This window comes from Macaca thibetana, chromosome 14, assembly GCF_024542745.1.
Source record: "Macaca thibetana thibetana isolate TM-01 chromosome 14, ASM2454274v1, whole genome shotgun sequence".
In the NCBI taxonomy this organism is placed as follows: Eukaryota; Metazoa; Chordata; class Mammalia; order Primates; family Cercopithecidae; genus Macaca; species Macaca thibetana.
Window position 1 is genome coordinate 27977988 of NC_065591.1, and position 16997 is coordinate 27994984.

The window sequence follows — 16997 nt, forward strand, 5'->3', positions numbered from 1 at the left end:
TCATGGACATGGTTGAGAAAAGAATCTCTAAGCTTGAGTAGGGTATCACAATAAAAATGTCCAAAACTGAAAAGCAAAGAAAAAAATGACTGAGAAAAATAGACCAGAATATCCAAAAACTTTGGAACAAACAAAAAAAGGTATAACATACATATTAGTTTGGTGCAAAAGTAATTAAGATTTTTGTCATTGAAAGTAATGATAAAAACCACAATTACTTTTGCTCCAACCTAATATAATACGGATATAAGAAGGAGAAGAAAGAAAGAGAGGAAGAGAGGAAGGAAGGAAGGAAGGAAGGAAGGAAGGAAGGAAGGAAGGAAGGAAGGAAGGAAGGAAGGAAGGAAGGAGGGAAGGAGGGAAGGGAGGAAGGAAGTTTGAAGCAATAATGACTGATAATTTTTCCCAAATTAATGCAAGACACAAAACCACAGATTCAGGAAGCTCAGAGAAAAACAAGCAGGATAAATGTAAAACACACACACACACACACACACACACACACACACACACACACACACACACATCATATTCAAACTGTAGAAAATCAGGTCCTGAAAAAACGCAGGGGAAAAAACAAAGGCTTATTTATGGAGAAGCAAAGGTAAGAATTATACATAGGTAAGAATTATATCCAACTTGTCCTCAGAAATCAGGCAAGCAAGAATAAAGTGGAGTGAATAAAAGTGTTGACAGAAAAAAAAAAGCAAAATACTAACCTGGAATTCTGTACCCTAATTCTTCACAAATTGGAGGAGAAATACTTTCTCAGACAAATAAATGGCATTTATTGCGAGTAAACCCGCCTTGTCAGAAAGTTTAAAATAAGTTATTTAAAGAGAAGGAAAATAACATATGTGAGAAACTCAAATCTACATGAAGAAAGAAAGAGTATCACAGACGGAATAAGTAAATAAAAACTTTTTAAAAATTCTTTTATTTTATTTTTTTTTTTTTGAGACGGAGTCTCGCTCTGCCGCCCAGGCTGGAGTGCAGTGGCCGGATCTCAGCTCACTGCAAGCTCCGCCTCCTGGGTTCACGCCATTCTCCTGCCTCAGCCTCCCGAGTAGTTGGGACTACAGGCGCCCGCCACCGCGCCCGGCTAGTTTTTTGTATTTTTTAGTAGAGACGGGGTTTCACCGTGTTAGCCAGGATGGTCTCAATCTCCTGACCTCGTGATCCGCCCGTCTCGGCCTCCCAAAGTGCTGGGATTACAGGCTTGAGCCACCGCGCCAGGCCAAAAATTCTTAATTGATGTAACAGATAACAGTTTATTCAAAATAAAAGCAACAATGTATTTGACTATGTGTGTGTATGTATAAATACACACATAAGTATATATCATATAGGGGTGTCTGTGTGTGTGAATGTATATCTGTATGCGTGCTTATATGTGCTATAAACAGCAACAAGAAAAAGTATCTGAAAAAAGTCTCAGTCAATTTAAATGTTTATTTTGCCAAAGTTGAGGATGCAACTGGGTGACAGAGACAGGAGCCAAAATAGGAACACTGGCTCATGCGTTTGTGGAAGAGGATTTTGAAATTTTCAATATTTAAAGGGAAAAAGAAGGAAGGAGGGGAAACGAGAAAGTGAAAAAAAGGAAAGATAGGGTTACCTCTCCTGAATTCACATCTTGCCTGTGAAAAGGAGGGGTGATGGAAATATAGTCAATTATGTATTCATCTTGTATTCAGCAAATCTGCACTTTACATACAATAAAATAAACATAGAGTGGAGGAAGCAGTTAAATATGCATTTATATCAGGGTTAACAGAAATTAATTTATCATCTCCCTTGTCTCATGCCATGAAGATAAGTCATTAATTTACACTGCTAAGGTGAGGAGGGCCCCCTGTGAAGACAGTGGCCTTCTATCTGTAACTATCAGTTTAGGAACAAAAGACAAGTCTGGTGTGTGTGTGTGTGTGTGTGTGTGTGTGTGTGTGTGTGTGAGACTTGGCTTCCAAGTTTAACTTTTCCCTTTTGGCGCAGGAAACTTGGGGTCTCAAGATTTTATCTTTCTTTCACAGTCCTTATGAATAAGTGAAATAAAGGACAGCAACAATACAAAGGATAGAATGAATAAATTAGAATTATTTTGTTATTATAAGATAGTTGCATTACCCATGAAGTGGTACAGTGTTATTTGAAAATAGACTAATAATTTGTAAATGTGTATTGCAAATTTTAGGGTAACCATGAAAAAGAAGAAGTATTAGAGTTATGTTGAGAAATTAGAGAAAATCAAATCATGTAAAATGTTCAACTGAAATCACAAAAGGCAGAAAAAAGTGTAAAACAAAATAGGAACAAAGAACAAGGGCAACAAATAGAATAACAAATATGGTAGTCTGAAGAGACTGGAAAAATTAACCTATTTTTCCCACTCTTGCACAGTCAACGCAGAATACTTCACCTCCAATCACTAAAAGGTATAGGGATTTCTCCTCAACAACAACCACTTAATTCTCCGGTGAACACTAATAGGATATCCTTTACTTCAATTCAATTCTGAGACTACCTGGAGGTAGTGTCAGATCCAATAGGCAAAGGCTCAGTCCCACAAGACTTTCCCCCAACTTCAGACTGCAGGCACAAGCACCAAGTTGTGATCTGTGCTTCTGATTGACTTACTATCAATTAGAATTCACACAACACCCTCTTCAGTTTTAATTAATTTGCTAGAGCGATTCCAAGAACTCAGAGAAATACTGTACTTACATTTACGCATTTATTATAAAAGATATTGCAAAGGATATAGATAAACATCAGATTGAAGAAATACATAGGGCAAGCTTTGGGAGGAAAAGTACATGGAGTTTCTATGCCCTCACTAGGTATATTAGTCTGTTCTCACATTGCTATAAGGAAATACCAGAGACTCGGTAATTTATAAAGGAAAGAGGTTTGATAGACTTCCAGTTCCGCATGGCTGTAAAGGACTCAGGAAACTTACACTCATAGTGGAAGGCAAAGGGAAAGAAGGCACCTTCTTCACAGAGTGGTAGGAAGGAGAATTGCTGAGCAAAGAGAGAAGATCCCCTTATAAAACCATCAGATCTCATGAGAACACTCACAATCAAGAGAACAGCATGGGGGAAATCGCCCCCCATGATTCAATTACCTCCACCTGGTCTCTCCAGTAACAGGTGGAGATTATGGGGATTATAATTCAAGATGAGATGAGAGTGGGAACACAGAGCCTAACCATCTCTCCATGCATGCCACCTTCTAGGCACCTTCACATAGTCAATTATTCAGAAGCTCTCTAAACCACTCTTGTTGGGTTTGTGGCAGTTTCATTACATAGGTATGATTAATTAAATCACTCGCCATTGATGATCACCTCAACTTTTACTCTTTCTCTCCATTCTGGAGGTTGGGGGTTAGAATAGGAAGCTTTAACCTTCTTTTTATTATTATTATTATTATTATTATTATTATTATACTTTAAGTTCTAGGGTACATGTGCATAACGTGCAGGTTTGTTACATATGTATACTTGTGCCATGTTGGTGTGCTGCACCCATCAACTCGTCAGCACCCATCAACTCATCATTTACATCAGGTATAACTCCCAATGCAATCCCTCCCCACTCCCCCCTCCCCATGATAGGCCCCGGTGTGTGATGTTCCCCTTCCCAAGTCCAAGTGATCTCATTGTTCATTTCCCACCTATGAGTGAGAACATGCGGTGTTTGGTTTTCTGTTCTTGCGATAGTTTTCTGAGAATGATGGTTTCCAGCTGCATCCATGTCCCTACAAAGCTTTTAATCATATATTTGCTTCCCCAGGTAACCAGTCCCCCATCCTGAGGCTATGCAAGAGCCCCTAGCCATCAGTCATCTCATTACTATACAAAAAGGCACTTATCACTTAAGAGATTCCAACAGTTTTAGCTACGTTCCAGAAAACAGGGACAAAGTTCAAATACATATTTTACAATATTGGAGGTAGCTATTAATCTAACTATATCATTAATCATTTTAAATTTAATGATCTCAATACACCAGTTAAAAGACAGAGACTGTTACATAGATTAAAAAAAAGGACTCAACTATATGTTGTTTATGAGAAACCTACTTTAAATTGTAAAAGTGCATATAGGTTAAAAGTAAAGAAATGAAGACAGATATGCCATTTCAACACTAATGAAAAGAAAGTGGAAGTAGGTATATTAATTTCAGGCAGAGCAGATTTCAGAGGAAGGAAAGTTATCAGCAATAAAGAGGGGCATTACATAATGATAAAGGGGTCAATCCTATAAGAAGATATAACAATCCTTCCTGTTGTAGACACCTAACAACAGTGTCAAAATAAATAAGGCCCAAAAATGATAGAACAACAAGTAGAAATATATGAACTCACTATTATGGTTGAGGATGTTGACACCTTTCTATCAGAAAAAAATCAAATCCATCAGGCAGAAAATAAGTAAGGACCTAGTTTAAATCAATAGCACCATCAATCAACTGAATATAATGGACATCTATCAACTACTCCATCCGACAACAATAGAATACACATTATTTTCAAACTACGTAATACATTTTCCGAGGTAGACCATTTTCCCGGCTATAAAATACACCTTAAAAACTCGAAATAATTAAAAGCATACAATGTCTCTTCTCAGACCACCATAGAATTAAACTAAAAATCAATAACAGAAAGATAGCTGCAAAACCCAAAACACTTAGAGATTAAACAGCACACTTCTAAATAAAATATGGGTCAAAGAAGAAATCTCAAGAAAATTAAAAAAATTAAAAGTATTTCGAACTAAATGAAAATGAAAACACAACTTGTTGAAATTTGTGAAATGCAATGAAACCAGTGCTTAGGGGGACATTTATGGCATTGAACACATGTATTAGAAAAGCAGAAAGACCTAAAAATTAATAATCTAAGATTAAATATTTAGAAGCTAGAAAAAGAAGAGAAAATTAAATTCAAAGTAAAAAAATGAAAAAATATAACAAATAATAGAATGTAAGCCAATGAAATTAATATAGAAAATCAATAAAACCAAAGCCTAGTTTTTTGGAAAGAGTAATAAAATTGATAATTCAGGTTAACAGAAAAAATAGAGATGACACAAATCCTAATATAAGAAATGAAAAAGTGAGCATCTCTACAGATACCAAGGATATTAAAAAATAAATAAATAAATATTATTAACAAACCTATACCCATAAATTTGTAAACCTAGAAGAAATGGACTGAATCTGTGAAAAACAAAATCTGCTAAACTCACGAAAGAAGCCAAAGACAATCTGAATAAACCTATATATTTTAAGGAAATTATTGATAATTAATACATTTCCAAAACAGAAAGCACAGTTTTGGACCCAGTTTGGTTCCCTGGTGAATTATATCAAACAGTTAAGAAAAAAATTATGCCAATTCTCTACAATCTTTTTCAGATGATAAAAGCAAAGGGAATATTTCTGAAATCATCCTACAAGGCTAGCATTACTGTGATACAAAAACAAAAACAAAAAAAGACAGAGACTGTATAAGAAAAGAAAACTACAGATTACTGTGTCTCATGAACATAGATGTTCATGATCCTCCACAAAATATTAGAAAACCAAATCCAATACTTTATAAAAAGAATTATACTCCACAACCAAGTATAATTTATTCCAGATATGCAAGGTTGCTTTAAAATTTGTAAATTAATTAATGTCACTGATCATATCAACAAGCTAAAGAAGAAAAATGACATAATCATATCAATAGATGCAGGAAAAGCATTAGAAAAAATACAACATCTATTCATGATTAACTATTTTCCCATTTAGAAAAAAAAAAAAGTGCAGCTCCCTGTCATTGCTCATTTAATTTTACATAAACAGGCTCTTTGAGGCGAAAGCAATTCTGATTTTCAATGTGAAAATAAAATATTAAAACTGTTCTTGGAGTTATTTCTAAAAAGGACTAACATGAGAATTATCTGAATCATCAGAATTGTCTATTTTGGAAAAATCATATTCATCAAATGAATCCTTAGCTAATAAATGTTTGAGAATAATGTAAACATCACACATAAGAATGCTACATTTTCTAGGATTTGACATTTTCAGTGATTGAGAATTAGTACATTTTGTAAATGGAAACACTACTATTAATAAATGCCACTACTAAAACCAGAATGCTATAAATAGAATGATGTCTTTTATTTTCAGTCAATATAAGTATTCTTATATCATATATTCTTATTGCCCCAAGTATTCTTGGGGCAAATGAGAGACGGGTTAAAAAAAAGAAAAAAAAAAAAAAGTAACTTCAGCAAACTAAGAATAGAGGGGAACTCCCTTAACTTGATAAAAACCTATCTACAGAAAGCCTATAGTTAACATCTCACTTAATGGTGAGAAATGAGAAGATTTCCTGCTAAGACTGGGAACAAGGCAAGGATGCCTCCTCTCACCACTCCTTTTCAACATCATTTTGGAAGTCTTTGCAAATGCAATAAGATAAGTAAAGTAAACAAAGATACACATATTGGGAAGTAAAATTGTCTCTGTTTGCAGATGACATTGTTGTTTATGTAGGAAATCTGAAAGAATGAACAAAAAAACCAATAAACAATTACAGTCATCTCCTGATAGTCATGGGTAATTTTTTCCAAAATTCCCTGCAAATACCAAAATCCAAGGGTGAAAATTTCTTCAGAAAGTGAATATATGAGAGAGAGCAAGCTAGAGAGTCTGATACCTAGACAGAAGTTACAATCTTGTGCAATGTAATCACAGAAGTAAAAATCTTATCAATCTCCATAGTGTATGGGTTAGAAGCAAGTCACAGGCTCTACCCACTTCAAGAGGACGGGATTACACAGGTCATGAATACCAGTCTGTGGAAGTAATTGGGGGTCCACTGTAAAGTGTGTTCATAATTGCTGAACATAAATTTTCATCATGAGGAAAATGTTTTACATCTAAATTTAGGTGGATAAAATTATAAAGTCTATCTTTTGAATACATCTGACTCAGGTGTTTTACTTCCTCACACCTATCCTCCTCCCACACATATCTGTGTCAATTTTCTTATATTAAAATCTCTCTATACAACCCCTACTGGGCAACTATTTATTGTCAAGGTCAGGAATGCTTTTTCTTAAAGAGAAAAAAACTAGACTGTTGAACTAGATCATATTGGTACAAATCAATGAAGAAGATATACAAACCTCTTCTTTGGAGTTCTTAGGGTCACACTGCTGCCTATTGACATGAGTTGATTCCCAACTATTGAACAGATGGAGATTAATAGGCCAATGGCAATCCTAGGGTTTTTACTCGGCTGAAACTCCAGCATTGAGGTTTCATTGAATTGGCTATACCAGTTTAGAACTGTCCTTTTAGAAAATTACTGTAATTTCTTCTTTTGAAAAATGTCTGTTTATATCCTTTGGCCACTTTTTAATTAGCTTATTTTTTTTTCTTGTTGAGATGTTTGAGTTCCTTGTAGAAAATGAATATTAGCCCTTTGTAGGATGCATAGCTTACAATTATTTCCTCACACTTTGTAGGTTGTCTGTTCACTGTATTGATTATTTCTTTAGCGATACAGAAAATTTTCAGTTTAACTAAGTCCCATTTGTCCATTTTGTTTTGTTGCTTTTTGTTTTGTTGAGGCCTGAGTCATGAATTATTTGCCTAGACCAATGTCCAGAAGAATTTCTTTCTAGGTTTTCTTTTAGATTTTCAACAATTTTAAATCTTACATTTAATTCTTTAATCCATCTTTATTTAATTTTTGAATATGGTAAGAGATATAGGTCTAGTTTCATTCCTCTGCACATGCCTCTACAACTTTCCCAGAACCCTTTGCAAAAGAGACTATCTCTCTTCATTGTTTATTTTTGTCAACTCTGTCAAAGATCAGTTGGCTGTAAGCATGTAGCTTTATTTCTGGGTTCTCTACTTCATTCCATTGATATATATATGTGTCTATCTTTCTACCAGTACCACACTGTGTTAGTTACTATAGCCTTGTAGCATAATTTAAAGTCTAGATAATATGATGCCTCCAGCTTTGTTCTTTTTGTTTAGAATTGCTTTTGCTATTTGGGCTCTGTTTTGGTTTCATATGTGTTTTGCAGCAACATGAATGAAACTGGAGGTTATTATCTTAAGTGAAATAACTCAGAAACAGTCATATACTCTATGTTATGATTTATAAGCAAGTGCTAAATAATGTGTACATATAAACATGTAGGGTGGGATGATAGACATTAAAGACTTAGAAGATAGAAGGGTGAGAAGGGTTGAGGCATGAGAAATTACCTAATGATTACAACGTATACTTTTGTTATTATTACACTAAAATCTCAAACTTCACCAATACATAATATATGGACCTTGTATCACCAAATCTACAACAATACCAAAATAAAGAAAATGACTGTGATTTTTACAAGGCTCTTACCATACAGCTAAAACAGTCAGAAAATGATTATTCTCTTTTCTTTACAGTTGAGGTTAAGTGGTGAATGGTTACAACATTATTCTACAATTGATAAATTTGTGGTTGGACCACTACAATGAATGTTATGATGCTCTGCCTAATCCCTCCTTTCACAAATGGGAAGGATTTGCTTTCAAATAAACAAAGCTATCTCACCCAAGTTTTTGTTCCCTGCCCTTTCAGGCAGTCCATATCTAATAACTGGTCAGTGTGAGAACATAAATATAAGCTTCCCTTTCTCTCAATTGGAGTCAACTCTGAAGGTCAGTCACAACTCCAGAACTCGCCAGCAGTCCAACTGAAGTCAGAAGTCAGAGGCACTGTGTCTCTATTCAAATTTTTCATCCATCCACTTACTTCCTCACAGGTGTTGTTGCTCATAGCACTCCTCAATAAACTTCCTCCATTCAAATTTTCATTTCAGAGTCTACATGGGAAAACAGATCTATGGCAAAACTTAGCTGTACTCTTCTAAACTTGGATGTTGGAAGAATTTATCAATTTAGGAATCCTCAGCAGGTTGTTTAAAATAGGGATGATGAAAATGATAATAGCAATGATAGCTGATAAAGTTTCGCTGTCCCCCCACCCAAATCTCATCTTGAATTCGCATATGTTGTGGGAGGGACCTGGTGGGAGGTAACTGAATCATGGGGATGGTCTTTCCTGTGCTGTTATCATTATAGTGAATAAGTCTCATGAGAGCTGATGGTTTTATAAAGAGGCGTTTCCCTGCACAAGCTTTCTCTTTACCTGTCACTATCCATGGTGACTTGCTGCTCCTTGCCTTCCACCATGATTATGAGACCTCCCCAGTCATGTGGAATTGTAAGTCCATTAAACCTCTTTCTTTTGTAAATTGACCAGTCTTGGATACGTCTTTATCAACAGCATGAAAACAGACAGGAAGCAACAATAAAATGAAGCAGGAGGCATAGGCAAGTTTTTAGGGTAGATGAGTTATAGTTATGTAGCAAATAGTATTTCTACCACAACGAGTATATCTATGCTAATTGCAATTATAAGGCCAATCACTGAATCACAAGATTAACAATATTGATCAACATATGCAACAAATCCATTCTATCACTGCCTATCGTGCTCAGTTTGAAGTTTTATTTCTGCCATATCCGCTATAGTGAAAGCCATTAATTACCAGGATGACCAAAAAAATAAAAAAGATTTGGCTGTTTTAATTCTTCACATTTGCATTCTGGAAGGAACTGTTTTAAGAGTGAGGAAATTTGCCAAAATTTTTTCTGGAGCCTAAATTTTTACAATGAAATCAACAAAAAGGTCTTTCAAAAATACTTGAATCACAACAGAACTACATTCTGAAAGGAAGGTAAAGAATAAGTAAAGGGGACCTCTTCCTGACATATTAAGTCAGAGAACTACATATGTTTTGTAATCTAAAACTGTCTATTTTTGTGACTACTAGGCCATTTGAAAATCACTGTAGTTTTGCTTTTGAGAATACAAATAAAAAGATATATGAATAATCTTTAAAGATCTTTGAGTTTGATTTTAGAGCTCAAAATAATAACTATTTGTCTATCTAGTGGGTAAAGAGAGAGTAAAGAAAGGCTAATTAGTTGCCATGCAAATAAAATTACAACATTTTAGAACTGGAAATATTTTTATAAACCCTTTAAAAAAAACACAGACATAATCATGACCATATTGAAAGGAAAGCATAAAATATTTTGTTTATCTATTACAACTGCAAGTCTTTTCTTCAGTCATTGTCATTGTCGTATGTCTGAAGAAAAGAAGGTTCATGCTGTGATAATAGCCTAAGTAGAATATTAATAATGCAGAAAACCCTGGCTTCTCATTCAGTAAACAAACTGATCACATCAGAAACTTATAAGAAGAAAGAGAAATGCACTACCTTCTAATGACCCCCTGCCTGCCTAATTACTGTTTGATTATAGTGTCTGGAAATTAGCATAGATACAGGTCATACCTCAAAGCATAAATATTACACTCCATCAAATATTCTTCATACAAATACAAATATTAAAGTAAATTTACCATGCTGGGTTCTTGTTCAGCTCTGAAAGTTATATAAAGGCTCTAATTTAAATTTTATGTATGCCTGAAAGCCTAGTTTGTTTCAAAAACTGATCATTTTTATTTCTTTGACATGGGTCAAAGATATTTGTCTCCATGCATTAATAAAACATACTGAACACTATGTGCAAATCACTGTGCTAAGTATTATGGAGAATACAAAAATGAATAAAATTTCACTCTGCACTTAATAAACTTATAGTTAAGTGATTTATCAAAACGTATTCAATAGAACTCAAGTTTTTATACATAACAAATAGATAATAATAATAAACAAAATATTTAGATAATAATAAACAATAATTCAAGTTTTTATAGATAACAAATAATAATAGATAAACAAAATATGTTATGCTTGCCTTTCAATAGGGTCATGATTATGTCTGTGTTTCTTTTAAAGGGTTTATAAAAATATTTCCAGCTCTAAAATGTTGTAATTTTAATTGCATGGGGACTAATTAGCCTTTCTTTACTCTCTCTTTACCCACTAGATAGACAAATAATTATTATTTTGAGCTCTAAAATCAAACTCAAAGATCTTTAAGAGCTCAAGTTTGTATAAAATGGAAACTTCTTAGTTGTCATAGTAGGAGAATAAGGGCAAGTTGAAGGAGCTCATGTTTTCCCCAAATTATGTTCACTTTATTCATACCCATATTTCTTTAATTTCACCTGTCTTAATGCTTCTGAGGGAGTCTTTATTAAATCAAATGGATTTTTTTCTTGTTTTAGAAGTTTGAAAATCAGTAAATGAGTTGGAAAAGAGCTAGGTCAATGTCTATGGTTTAGTAATTTATTCAATGTCAACATATATTTACTGCATGCCTCTTGATCCTACAGAAGTTAAATGAATATGAAAGAACCCTATGAACAACTTTAGGCCAACAAATTTGACAACTTACATGGAAATGTACAGATTTTTTTAAAAAACACAAGTTACCAAAACTGACACAAGAAGAAATAAAAATTCAAAATGCCCCAACACTTATTTGAAAAATTAAGTTCATAATTAAAATTTTTCACATAAAAAATTCTTAGGCCTTCATATCTTTAACAGTGAGTTCTGTTGAATATTGGAAAAGGAAATAATGTCCATCATATAAAAGAACTCTAAGAACACAAGGGCTGGGCCTCTGAATCTCTAATACCAAAATATGACAAATACATAAATACATTACAAGAAAAGAAAATTACCGACCAACAACTCATGAACATAAACACAAAATCCTTAACAAAATACAGCAAATTAATTTAGTAATTTATACATAGAATAATACATCATGATGATGTAGAGCTTATTTCAGCAATACAAAGTTTATCAAATGAAAATCAATTAATGTGATTTCTATATTAATAGAGTAAGGCAGAAAAGCTATATAATCACCTCAATAGATGCAGTAAAATAAGTGAAATAATTCAACATCTATTCATTAAAACAACTACCAGGAAACTAGCAATAGAAGGAAATGTCCTGAAACTGATGAAGGACATCTACAAAAAAACTGAAGCTAACATTATTCTTAAGTGAGAAGCATTAAAAGTTTCAATCGAAGACTGAAAACAAGGCAAATATTTCCACTCTCTTCACTATTCAACATTGTAGTAGGTACTGGGAAAACAATAAAAAAACCACAGAGCAAAATGAGCAAACATCCTTCTATCAAAATTTTATATGCTTTGATATAATGAGAAATAAAATATGACCTTCAATAAAGTATGAGAATATATCTAGTTGTTTTAGTTTAGGGGTACAAATGTGTCTCAAAATTCATATGTTAAAATCCAAACCCCAAAGGTTATGGTGTTAGGAGGTGAAGCCTTTTAGAGGTGAGTGGTCCATAAGGGCAGTGCCCTCACGAATGGGATTAGTGTCCTTACAAAAGAGGCTCAAGGGAGACCCCTTATCCCTTCTACCATGTGGAGACACAACAAAAGGTACCACCTATGAACCAGAAAGTTGGTTCTTACCAGATATCAAATTTACCAGTGCCTTGATCTTGGAATTCCCAGCCTCCAGAACTGTGAGAAATTGATTATTGTTGTTTATAAGCCACCCAGTATAATACATTCTGTTACAGCAGCAGCCTAAACAAAGACAGACACCCCCTGGATAGATTACTTATTACCATTTGACTAATATAAAGAAACACGCTCCAAACTAATATAACATAGATAATCTCCTGGCTGCATCATTACAAATGGAAACTGAAAAATATTCAACAGCTCAGATGTATGCCATAATCATAAGCCTTCTAGATTATCCATTTGTTATCTATATACTATTGAATTAAAAACAAAATGAAAAACAACACACACAATTTCTGAACTTACTGCTCTTTGAAAGCACACATTTTATATCTGAGAATAATCAAGTGCATGTCCATACCAACTCTGAAAAGAATAGGTCTATTCAATATGCAAGCTTTCAGAAACTATGCATGCCCATGATGAGGCCTAAGTGAGGTGCAAAGCTCCAATTAACATAGTACAATCAAACCTGCATTTAATTCCTTTATACCTCTCCCAGACCGCACATGAAGCACTTTCGGAATCTAATTGGCATGAAAGGCAGGATAAACTATGCACAACAAATTGTGTATGAAACAATGTCCATTAAGATTATCCTCATTCCACAGAAGCGTTGTTTGGAAGTTTTTAAAAAACTCTGAGGAGTTTGAAGTCTTCCTTAATTGACGAGTGTAGTCTCTTGGCTGAGTTTTCTGAGAGTTGTTTGGTTATGACTTGATGCTTTTCCTAAACATGCTACACTTTGTAATACGCCTTTTTTATGTTAAGAAAAAAAACATGGCATTACAATCAAGGCTGCTCAAGAAAATGATCAATTAGTCTTTTGAAAATAAGGTTATTAAAATCAGATCATTTTATTAAGCTTGGATACAAATTACAATGGAAGAACAACAGATGCTTTGAAACAAAACCTATATTAGCTATGTTCCATTTATCCAAAAACACTACTGAAAGAAATCTGATTTTATAGATGATCAATAGTAATTCCCATCAAGTGTTAAATATTATTGTTTAAAAAGTAATGTCCTCCAGGAAGAAATTCCATAGTGCTTATATTCTGAATGGAGTTGTTTGTCATCCTCTGGCTGTCAGGGCACTAATCACTTATTTCAATTACTTATTTCAATTATTTGTTTGCTTGGTTCTTATTCTTAAAGAACTTCAAGCTCCTGAAACAACTGTCATAGTGGTCCTTTCATGTACTAATCCTTAGTACAGGTTCTACTTCACAGTATGCACTCATATATTATCATGGAAAGAAGGAGGGATAAGAGGAATGGGAGAAAGAAAGAAAGGCAGGATGAAAATGGGAAAAAAATAAGCTTTCACTAGACTAATTTAATTTTTAAAAAGTTTAGTTCATAATGGAGTCCAATTTTTTTCTAAAATTGTCTCCTCATGGGACTCTCTGAGGCTATTTATTAAAATAATAGTTTTCATCTCTATGACTTTCCATCAACATATAAACAAATTATTATATTTACCATATTAAAAAACAGAAATAAAACTATATTTATTTCTCTTCTTTTCTCTACTTCCTATCGTCTTAGTTATATGATCAAAGAGGATGCATAGCTTCCCCAAAGGCTCCACATGCAACGATTAAGGTGAAGGCTAAACACTAGAACTGGGTCTCCTGTCCTTATGCTCTTGTATTACTCTAAACACACATGGAGCAAGACAATGGGGTATGATCACACAATGAGATCATCTCTGGCATTCCCCCTCACTTCTTCCTGCAAGGCTTGACTCTGAGCTCCTTTCCTGGCCAGCCTACAATGGCGAAGCCATCTGTTTTGTAATTTTATTCTTTCACTTGGCTTCCGTGTAGTGGACTTTTCTAATTCAACTACCAGACTAATCTGAAGGGAGAGACCGGCCTATTTCTCCACCAGGATGCGTTCAGTGTGCAGATTTAGGGGTAAAGTGTCTTGGCTCTCCATGACTATGGAAGAAAGCACCTATTCTTAAGCTTGGCATTGGAGATTCATCTTGGCCAGGTTCCAAGCTATAACTCCGATATTACTTTCTCTGCCTCTAATTCTTCTCTATCTGTGCCTATAGTAGCCTAAGAATGAATATGCCCTAAAAGCAAGCCTTATCTAATTATTGTTATGAAGTGGTCCATGAATAGCCAAGCTTTCTCATTCTTCTTGTTGGATACTCTAAAACACACATTTACAGTGGCTCCCAGAGCCTCTTTATAGCATCAAGTTTTAGTTGCTCACAATGTTAATTTGCCTTATAACTTATACTTTACTGGCCATCTTCCCATCCCACTCTCACTTCCCCACTTCCTTTCCACTATTTCTGTGTTTATATCCCAAAATAAATTAATTGCACTTTAATCCTTGCCTTAGAGCTTGATTCTGAGATAAAAATTAAAGAACAAAAAACACTTTCAACTGCAAACTTATATTCCAGCTGGGGATTACACATCTCCATTTGGATGCTTAATAGGCACTTCAAATTTTACATGCCCAAAACTGAATGCTTGATTTTCCATTTCCTGGAAACGTTTATTATATCTGTTTTCTCTTCTCAGTTGATGGCAACTCTATCTTTACTGTAGCACAGTTTCCAGCCTCTAAATCACTGTTGACTCTATTTCTCACAGTCTAAGAGTTTCCTACCCCGTTTAACTTGCTCCAACTTTTTTTCCTACAGTACTTATTATCTTGTATAATATTATATAATCTAATTATATGTTATGTGATGTTGTTACTGCCTGTCTCACTCTGCTAGAATGTAAACTCCCTGAAGGACTAAATTTCTATCATGTTCATTGGACATGACTTTGCTTTTTATACATTCATAGTCTAGCTTATGTCCAGTGATTATTTTTCATACTTGAGGAATTTTAGATTTATTTATTTTTATGGAAACGTGTTTATGTGAGTATTTCTACATAGATAATTGTGAAATTAGAGTGAAAGTGGAGACAAATAAAACTAATAATATTGGTGGGCGGGATCTACAGGCACATGAAAGAAAACATTGGCCGGGCATGGTGGCTCACGCCTGTAGTCCCAGCACTGTGGGAGGCCAAGGCGGGTGCATCATGAGGTCGGGAGTTTGAGACCAGCGTGACCAACATGTTGAAAGCCCATCTTTACTAAAAATACAAAAATTAGCTGTGCATGGTGGCCGGTGCCTGTAATCCCAGCTACTCAGGAGGCTGAGGCGGGAGAATTGCTTGAACCCTGGAGGCAGAGGTTGCAGTGAGCCAAGATCGTACCACTGCAATTCCAGCCTGGGTGACAGAGCAAGACTCCATCTAAAAAAAAAATGAGATAAAACAAAATAAACGGCCGGGCGCGGTGGCTCACGCCTGTAATCCCAGCACTTTGGGAGGCCGAGGCGGGCGGATCACAAGGTCAGGAGATCGAGACCACGGTGAAACCCCGTCTCTACTAAAAATACAAAAAATTAGCCGGGCGCGGTTGTGGGCGCCTGTAGTCCCAGCTACTCGGGAGGCTGAGGCAGGAGAATGGCGGGAACCCGGGAGGCGGAGCTTGCAGTGAGCCGAGATCGCGCCACTGCACTCCAGCCTGGGCTGGACGACAGAGCCAGACTCCGTCTCAAAAAAATAAATAAATAAATAAATAAACAAAATAAAATAAAATAAAATAATAAAAAATAAATTACAAAAGAAAACATATGGTAGTTGATTTCAAAGATACACACACACATACACACACATGGGTAGATGCTCTTAAATAATATACTTTTCTTTTATTAAGTTAGAATGATGAATAGTTGTGTACTTGTAAAATATCTCAAATTCCAATATGAAATGATACATCATCAAGGAGATCATGTTCTAAATCTTCAAGAGAAAATTTCTGGAAAGTCATCACAATTATTGGAAAAACACACACACACACACACTAAAAGAAGAGCTCCCTTTTACCTTTTATTTTAAACCAAAAAGGCCAAAGTTACTTTTCATCATATCTTTGTTATAAATTTTTGAAATTTTAGCTGTTTCTCAGAGGCATGCATTTCTACTTCTCCATTTAAATAGTGGAAATATATTAAACGCTGAATCGGTATCTAGTGTTTGCTTTTCTTTGCTTGTTTATTTTGCATGTTGGTGATGTTTTGGTTTTATGAAATAGTATTGCTTGATTTACTCTTAGGAAAACAGATTTTATAATGAATTTGCATGTTGGCTTAGCAAAAGCTAAAAATACAGAGGTTGATTAAAGTATTGAATTATGTTATGGAAACAAAAATAGTATGATGTAATCAAATAATACCCAGTTAAGATAAATAAGCTGGCAAATTAGGTAGCTACTTATGTTTTGTGTTTTCAGTGACAATCAGTGTCCCATTTACCCCCATACATCCCTCTGCTTGACTTTATTTTAATCAAATCTTCATGTGTAGAATTAACCTGAAATCATGTTTTCTAA

General features: G+C 34.7%; 1 protein-coding gene across 6 annotated transcripts in view; it reads left to right on the forward strand.

Annotated features, from left to right (window-relative positions):
* COMMD9 (COMM domain containing 9) overlaps positions 1–16997 on the forward strand; it is a 1186740-nt gene that overhangs the window by 186452 nt on the left and 983291 nt on the right. The window contains exon 1 of one of the 6 annotated variants that reach the window (XM_050759483.1): positions 3386–3389. The exons of the other annotated variants lie outside the window; for them this stretch is intronic. The gene's annotated coding sequence lies outside the window, so the exon portion shown is untranslated. Of the gene's footprint in view, positions 1–3385; positions 3390–16997 lie in introns of those variants that run through there. 6 annotated transcript variants of the gene reach the window in all.